Below are 6,654 nucleotides of genomic sequence, written 5' to 3'. Positions count from 1 at the left end.
ATCAGCAATGTCACTTCTAAAATTGCACTTTTTGGCATTCAGGTGTTGAAGCAAGTCAGCTGGTAGCCAGGCTTTATCCAAGGCTGTATTACAGAAAAAGAGTATATGTTAGATCATCTAGCAGCAATTACAGTAAAACACCTCTGGCTTGAGACAGAATCACTGTTACTGTTGCTTCCTGCAGTGAATTCTGTCACGATCATATTTGCTTCCTTTTTCACTCCCAGGTGTCAGATATTCTTGGCTAAGATTATTTTACTGGGTTGAATTAGTTCCACAACTTCTCCAGACACTGAAGTGACTGTTATCTCTCCAACTTAAGCATTGAGACTTCAGTGAAAAATTACAAAGATATATATTAGATTATATTTTAAAAGGTATTTGCAAAAGTCATTAAATAAATGATGAGATATCCATTGTTAGACTTGCTCTAGTCACAGATGTAATATTTTTCTTCTTTCATTTTTTTCCTTTTGCCATAATAATCACTGCAGCAAGTTGTAAATGCAATGAACTCCCCTGCTATCTATGACGGAGATGACACAGAAATTGATTTATGATATCGTACTGTGCAAAATTCAGGTGCAGTCATAAAAATTTCCTAGTTCCAGAAGTCACAGGAAGGGAGGGAGGGAGGGAGGGAGGGAGGGAGGGAGGAAGGAAGGAAGGAAGGAAGGAAGGAAGGAAGGAAGGAAGGAAGGAAGGAAGGAAGGAAGGAAGGAAGGAAGGAAGGAAGGAAGGAAGGAAGGAAGGAAGGAAGGAAGGAAGGAAGGAAGGAAGGAAGGAAGGAAGGAAGGAAGGAAGGAAGGAAGGAAGGAAGGAAGGAAGGAAGGAAGGAAGGAAGGAAGGAAGGAAGGAAGGAAGGAAGGAAGGAAGGAAGGAAGGAAGGAAGGAAGGAAGGAAGGAAGGAAGGAAGGAAGGAAGGAAGGAAGGAAGGAAGGAAGGAAGGAAGGAAGGAAGGAAGGAAGGAAGGAAGGAAGGAAGGAAGGAAGGAAGGAAGGAAGGAAGGAAGGAAGGAAGGAAGGAAGGAAGGAAGGAAGGAAGGAAGGAAGGAAGGAAGGAAGGAAGGAAGGAAGGAAGGAAGGAAGGAAGGAAGGAAGGAAGGAAGGAAGGAAGGAAGGAAGGAAGGAAGGAAGGAAGGAAGGAAGGAAGGAAGGAAGGAAGGAAGGAAGGATAAAGAGAATCAAAGGAAGAAAGAATAGGAAGTACCAAAATGATAATATTCCCCTTCTCATATGTAAAATTATAAGGGAAATTTGCTTGCCACAGATAGTATAATGGAATATTTAGTTCTTATTTGCAGTTTATGTAACTCTTGCTTATCCCACTAATTACCCAATACATTTCTATACTCCTGTTTGTGCCATTTATTGTTTACTCCCTGTGTAATTCTGTGTGATTTATGTATTAATGTTCTGTCATAGCTTAAGTCTTATGCGGCTTCATGAATTATTTTCACAGGCTATCCAAAGAACTTAGAAATACTGTAAGAATAACCCATGATTTTTCCATGAGGCCTTTCCCCATGATGAGCCTTTAAAGGGCTTCAAGAACTGGAGAATAGAGCTGCTGGTTTGGGAGAAATGTGGGGCAATGATCAAAGCACATATAATGTTGCTACAAGTTGATGGATTACATGGAGAGGTTAGGTTATGGTGTGAAGGCTTGCAGCTGCAGCAGGGAGAGACTGAATAAATGCAGGAAGAATGTGGTTTAAGGAAAATGGGAGAAAGGGTTAATAAAAATATTGATATAAAACAAGGAAAGAAATTAGGAGCTCTTTAGGCTTTTTCTGCTCTAACCTCTTAGCTGTCCTTTCATCCAAATCGCTGCTTTGGTTTAAGGACATTTCTGTGCTCTTGAAGGCAGAGTTCCCATGCTCCTACCCACATCTTCATCCCATCAAAGCCTGACTTTACTTAGAAGGCAAAGAACAACCTCATTGATCCAGAAAAACTGCTTTTCATATCTTTAAGGAGAGCATATTAGAATTATCCGATTTCTGGTTCTTTCAGCAGGTGTAGAAAACAACAGGGATCCAGAGGTCAGGTCCTCACTAGGGAAACTGATTGTCTGCAGTCTTAAAAATCCAAAGAAAGTAGACACAGTATTGCAGGAGAAAAAATTAAAATATTTTTCTCTTGTTTTCCTAATGTCTTTGAAAAGTCATCTCTGCTCTAGCAGCAGCAACAAAGACTTATTCCAAGGAAAAGATCAAGCCTTATGCTGGAGTAATTTTTACATTGTGATTTTCTGCTTTAATTTAAATAACTGGTGCAAACAGCCTAATTTTTCTATGTCTGGTTCATCCTTGCACTTTCATGATCAAAATGTAATTTTTAATTTTGGTTCAGGCTCTAGACACTCACACTTCAAAGAACGAAGATGACCATAGTCATAATGCTGTCAAACTTTCAACTGAAATCATATAGAAAACTTTACCTTTCTCTGCTTCTTTTAGTAATAACCTATCTCATCTGTATCTGAACTAGAGACCTGGTTTTTTAATAAATGTAAATAATGAAATGAATTTTCCATGTATGTCTATGCTAGTTTCTTCCATTGCAACAGTTCTCTGTTAGTAGAGGGACAGAAGAAGAGTACACATAGGGAATTATTTTGAGAATCAAGAATGAAACACATTTAGGCAAAAAATCAAGTTTACTCTAAACCAGGAAAAAATTGAAACAATTTTGTGACTCTTGAAAAGTGGATGTCCTTTTGCTCCATATTCTGTGACGTGGGGTTTTGGTTTGGTTTGTTATTTTTATGAAAATATTATTTTCTCAAATACTGATGAATAATTTCTGTAATTTTTCAATTGAGTATAATCAAAAAAAATCTGACTAAATAGCAGAATATGATGGCCCCAGTTGGTTTGATTCCATATTTCAACACCTAGCTTCATGTAAATACTTGCGTTTTCACTTTCTGCAAAAATTTTTATGTAATAATTTTTAGAACTAGATTCAGTTAGGTATTGGATTAAATAAAGGAACTAACTGTAAGTCCAAAAGGATTTGGAGCTAATATTTTTGATCTTAGGATAGCTTTAAAAGTGGATGGATTATGTATGACTTCTTCTGTGGCCTGCAGTCATGGGTCAGCTACACGTGTTGAGGATCTATGAATCAGTCACAATCTGTGAGGCATTGATCCTGGAATGAAATTTCAGTATAGGAGTCATATGCAATGAGTACTCTTCATATTTAAAGTGGATAAAAGTGAAATCTAAACCAGATTTTGATTCATATGGAAACTGCGTTTTACTTGCTGGTAACAGTAATTCTTCAGTCCTCAATGATAATTCCTTCCTTATGAGGTTCTCGTTTTAATTGAATATTACAAGAAAACCACTACTTGAACCAAACCAAACCTCTTTTTTCACACTGTTACATTTAGTAGTATATTTCTACTTAACCAAGGTCGACTAAAGGAAATTATTAGATCTACATGTATCATTTGATAAGACAGAAATTAGATGCCAGAAGTAAAACACTTCCTTATTGCTGAAGATGACCAACACATTTTCACTTTCACCAACCTGTGAATCTAATAGGATACTGACACCACTTACCAAAATGTCCGCTCTGTATTCAGAACAAGTTTATGCTTCAACAAATATGAGTTAACTGAGGTGGAAGTCAGGATAACATGCTTTTTGAAAAGCCTTTCCTTTTAAGCCTTTATAAAACCTTACTTGAGGCAGTACACTGGAAATGGGACGAGTATTTTTATCTAGCTCAGGTAAAGAGGTAGAGTTAATTGTTCAATCTCTTTTAAATCATTGATATCACTACTAGAGCTAACCACTATCATCATTCTGAATCCTCCAGGACTATGATTAACTGATATTATTCCTCCCTGAATATACCATCCAGTAATATAGACAGGAAAGGGAAATGGCTGTTAAAGTCCAATTCTCTATGATGAAGCCATATTTTAATGTAAAAGTTGAGCCTACAAAAGGACATTCTTCAATGACCAAGAAAGTATGACTTTCTATATGACTTTCCTATTCTGATTTTTTTTTTCACTTTACACACACTTTGACATATTAATGTACTTTAGTGTCTTCCAGGAAAGTACTAAACAACAGGACTAACATCTGTTACTTGTTAAAACTACTATTCCTGCTGCTAAGTGTGTTTGTTGTTTTGGTTTTTTTCTCTACCATTGTATTATACCACAGATATGATTCAGTGTCTCTCTGAAAACAATTTTTTCCTTTTTTATTTTTTCTGTGTATGAATTAGCAACATAATTAGGAACACCTCAACTTATATTTCTAAGAAAGAAAAAAAAAAAAAAAAAAAGAGAAAATCACATACCGGTGTGCCAGCTGCTCATACCTCATGATGCACCATTTCGGCATTCAACATAAAATAGGGTTTATTTTCTGCTGATCTGAACTTAATACTTGCTGTGACTGAGTCAGCAACACCTTCTTTATAAAGCAGTGTGGCAACCAGTTTTTGAATGCTGCATAACATTCTAACAATTTTAATAATTTCTACAGTAAATAACCAAGCTCTCTTCAATTGCTGTAAATGAATGGAGAAAGACACATGAAAAAGAAATGTAAGAGCCCACCTTTTCCATGCCTGTCCAGTCTTGCCTTAGTAAGTTCCAGATTAACTCTTTGAAACACAGGTGTAGTCTGAGAAGCTGCTCTTGGCTTTGAAGGTACAAGCACACTTCACTGTGTACCATGTGAACATGGCTTCAAATGCAGCAGCAGATCATAAAAGGCAAGTGGCAATGCAGACTCATGTCTGAGGAGTGGGCTGAACTCTCACAATAACTCAAGTATACTTGAAATTTAGATCAATACTGTGAGATGAGTAGTCAGGTTACAAAAATAAGTGGGGCAATATTTTTGAAGAAATAATAGGACTATGAAGTTACAAGGCATTATAAAATGGAAAGGTTTGAAAACTTAATTCTGCTTTGATTATGTTGTCTGTTGAGACAATCAAGGCCTGTTGAACTGGATCGCAGCCAAAAAATACTTGTATTGATGGTGTGCTCAATAAATTCTGTTCTTTCTCACCTATGACTGAAACATCTTTTTGATTAAATGAACAGAATCTAGGATCTTATCTATTGATGATTTAAGTTAATGTGTTCTGATGAGGAAACAGGATAAGCAAAGTAAAGATAATACTCCAAATAATCTCCATTCCATTAAGATAAGGTATCATTTCTTCACTCCATTTAGTCATTTGCTTAGGTAACTTTGTTTGATATTAAAGGTTAATATACACAGCAGATTAATTATATGTCAGCACTTCACAAACTGGAAAAAGGTTCTGAGCGATAATGCGTAACACGTAGAAATTAAGAATTCCAAATGAGAATTCCAAAAGGAAGTTAACTGTTATCTGTACAGTTTACATACTTTTAGAGGCAATTTTTTGTCTCCCTCCTTTTTTTAATATATTTTTTAATCCTATGTTGCATGCACATGAAATTATTTCTCATTATTACAGTTCTGACTACTAACTAATATACTAGGAAATAGGAGGGAATATATTTTCAGATCACCCCAGAACCTGTATAAATCTGGACAGAGTGCGTCTCTCCTGAATGCAGAGATCTGGAGGAGAAATTCTGATTTGATCCACAATGACTGACTCTGCGTGTCAGAAACACTACAACTGGGGCAAGGCTTTGGATGAGCCATTTTGCTTTTCAGAATGGTCACTTAAATGCTGTGGAGAATACAGCAACTAAACTGCTGCAACACTCACACTGGCACATTTTCAGTGACAGTGCTATCTATCTCTACACTGCATTGCAGCAAAGAATGTAAACTTTAACGTGGAATGTGATTAAAAGGGTTGTGAGCAAGTTGAGAGTGTTCTAAACAAAGAGAGTTTCCCTTCATTTCACAAGCTGCAATGATCGATGCTATCCCCATAATACAAAATTGTTGGTGTAGGAACTACTCTGGCTGGGTTTAGGTCGACAGGTATATCTCTGTTGGGAAAAATGACTGCATTCATTGTCAAATTCATACAGTGAAGATACTGGAAGCAAGGTACTTCATGTACTTGCCAAGTGATGCCATCATTTATTATTGTACATTACCCAGAATTTACTTTCTGGGTGATGTAATTTTCCTTTCCTCAAGACAATTTCTGTGGAAAAGACTGTGGGAGAAAATGTGCAGAGCTACTCTCAGTTCCTACCTTTCTTCTAATATAGTTCATTATCAACCTTAGAAAATGTTTGATGCCGTAAATCAGTTATGTGCAGCAGAGGAGCTTAGAGAATATTATATTTATTTGTACTGACCACAATACTCCTATAATTTTCTACAGGCTGCTGCTGGAGGCAATTTGTTTTAGTTTGAATTAGCTGACATTTCCTTTTGTATTCAAAATTCAAAGAGTACTTTTTCCACCACGGGTAACAAAATTCTGTGTCCTGTCTGTTTTTTAAATTCAAGATATTCCTTTTCCCCAAAGTGTTACATATTGAAAAAGCTACGAAGTAGCTAAGTGTAAAAGATTAAGAATGAAACACACATAATTAAAGAACCACCATCTCAACTTAGGGTAAAACAATTCTTTGCCCCTCTCTTTTGATTCTTTGCTTAAATTAGCGTGCCATAAAATTTAAAATGAAACCATCTGTATGAATAATATA

The sequence above is a fragment of the Passer domesticus genome, chromosome 6 (genome assembly GCF_036417665.1).
Source record: "Passer domesticus isolate bPasDom1 chromosome 6, bPasDom1.hap1, whole genome shotgun sequence".
In the NCBI taxonomy this organism is placed as follows: domain Eukaryota; kingdom Metazoa; phylum Chordata; class Aves; order Passeriformes; family Passeridae; genus Passer; species Passer domesticus.
The sequence above is the reverse complement of the archived record's forward strand: the minus strand, read 5'-3'. Positions refer to the sequence as shown.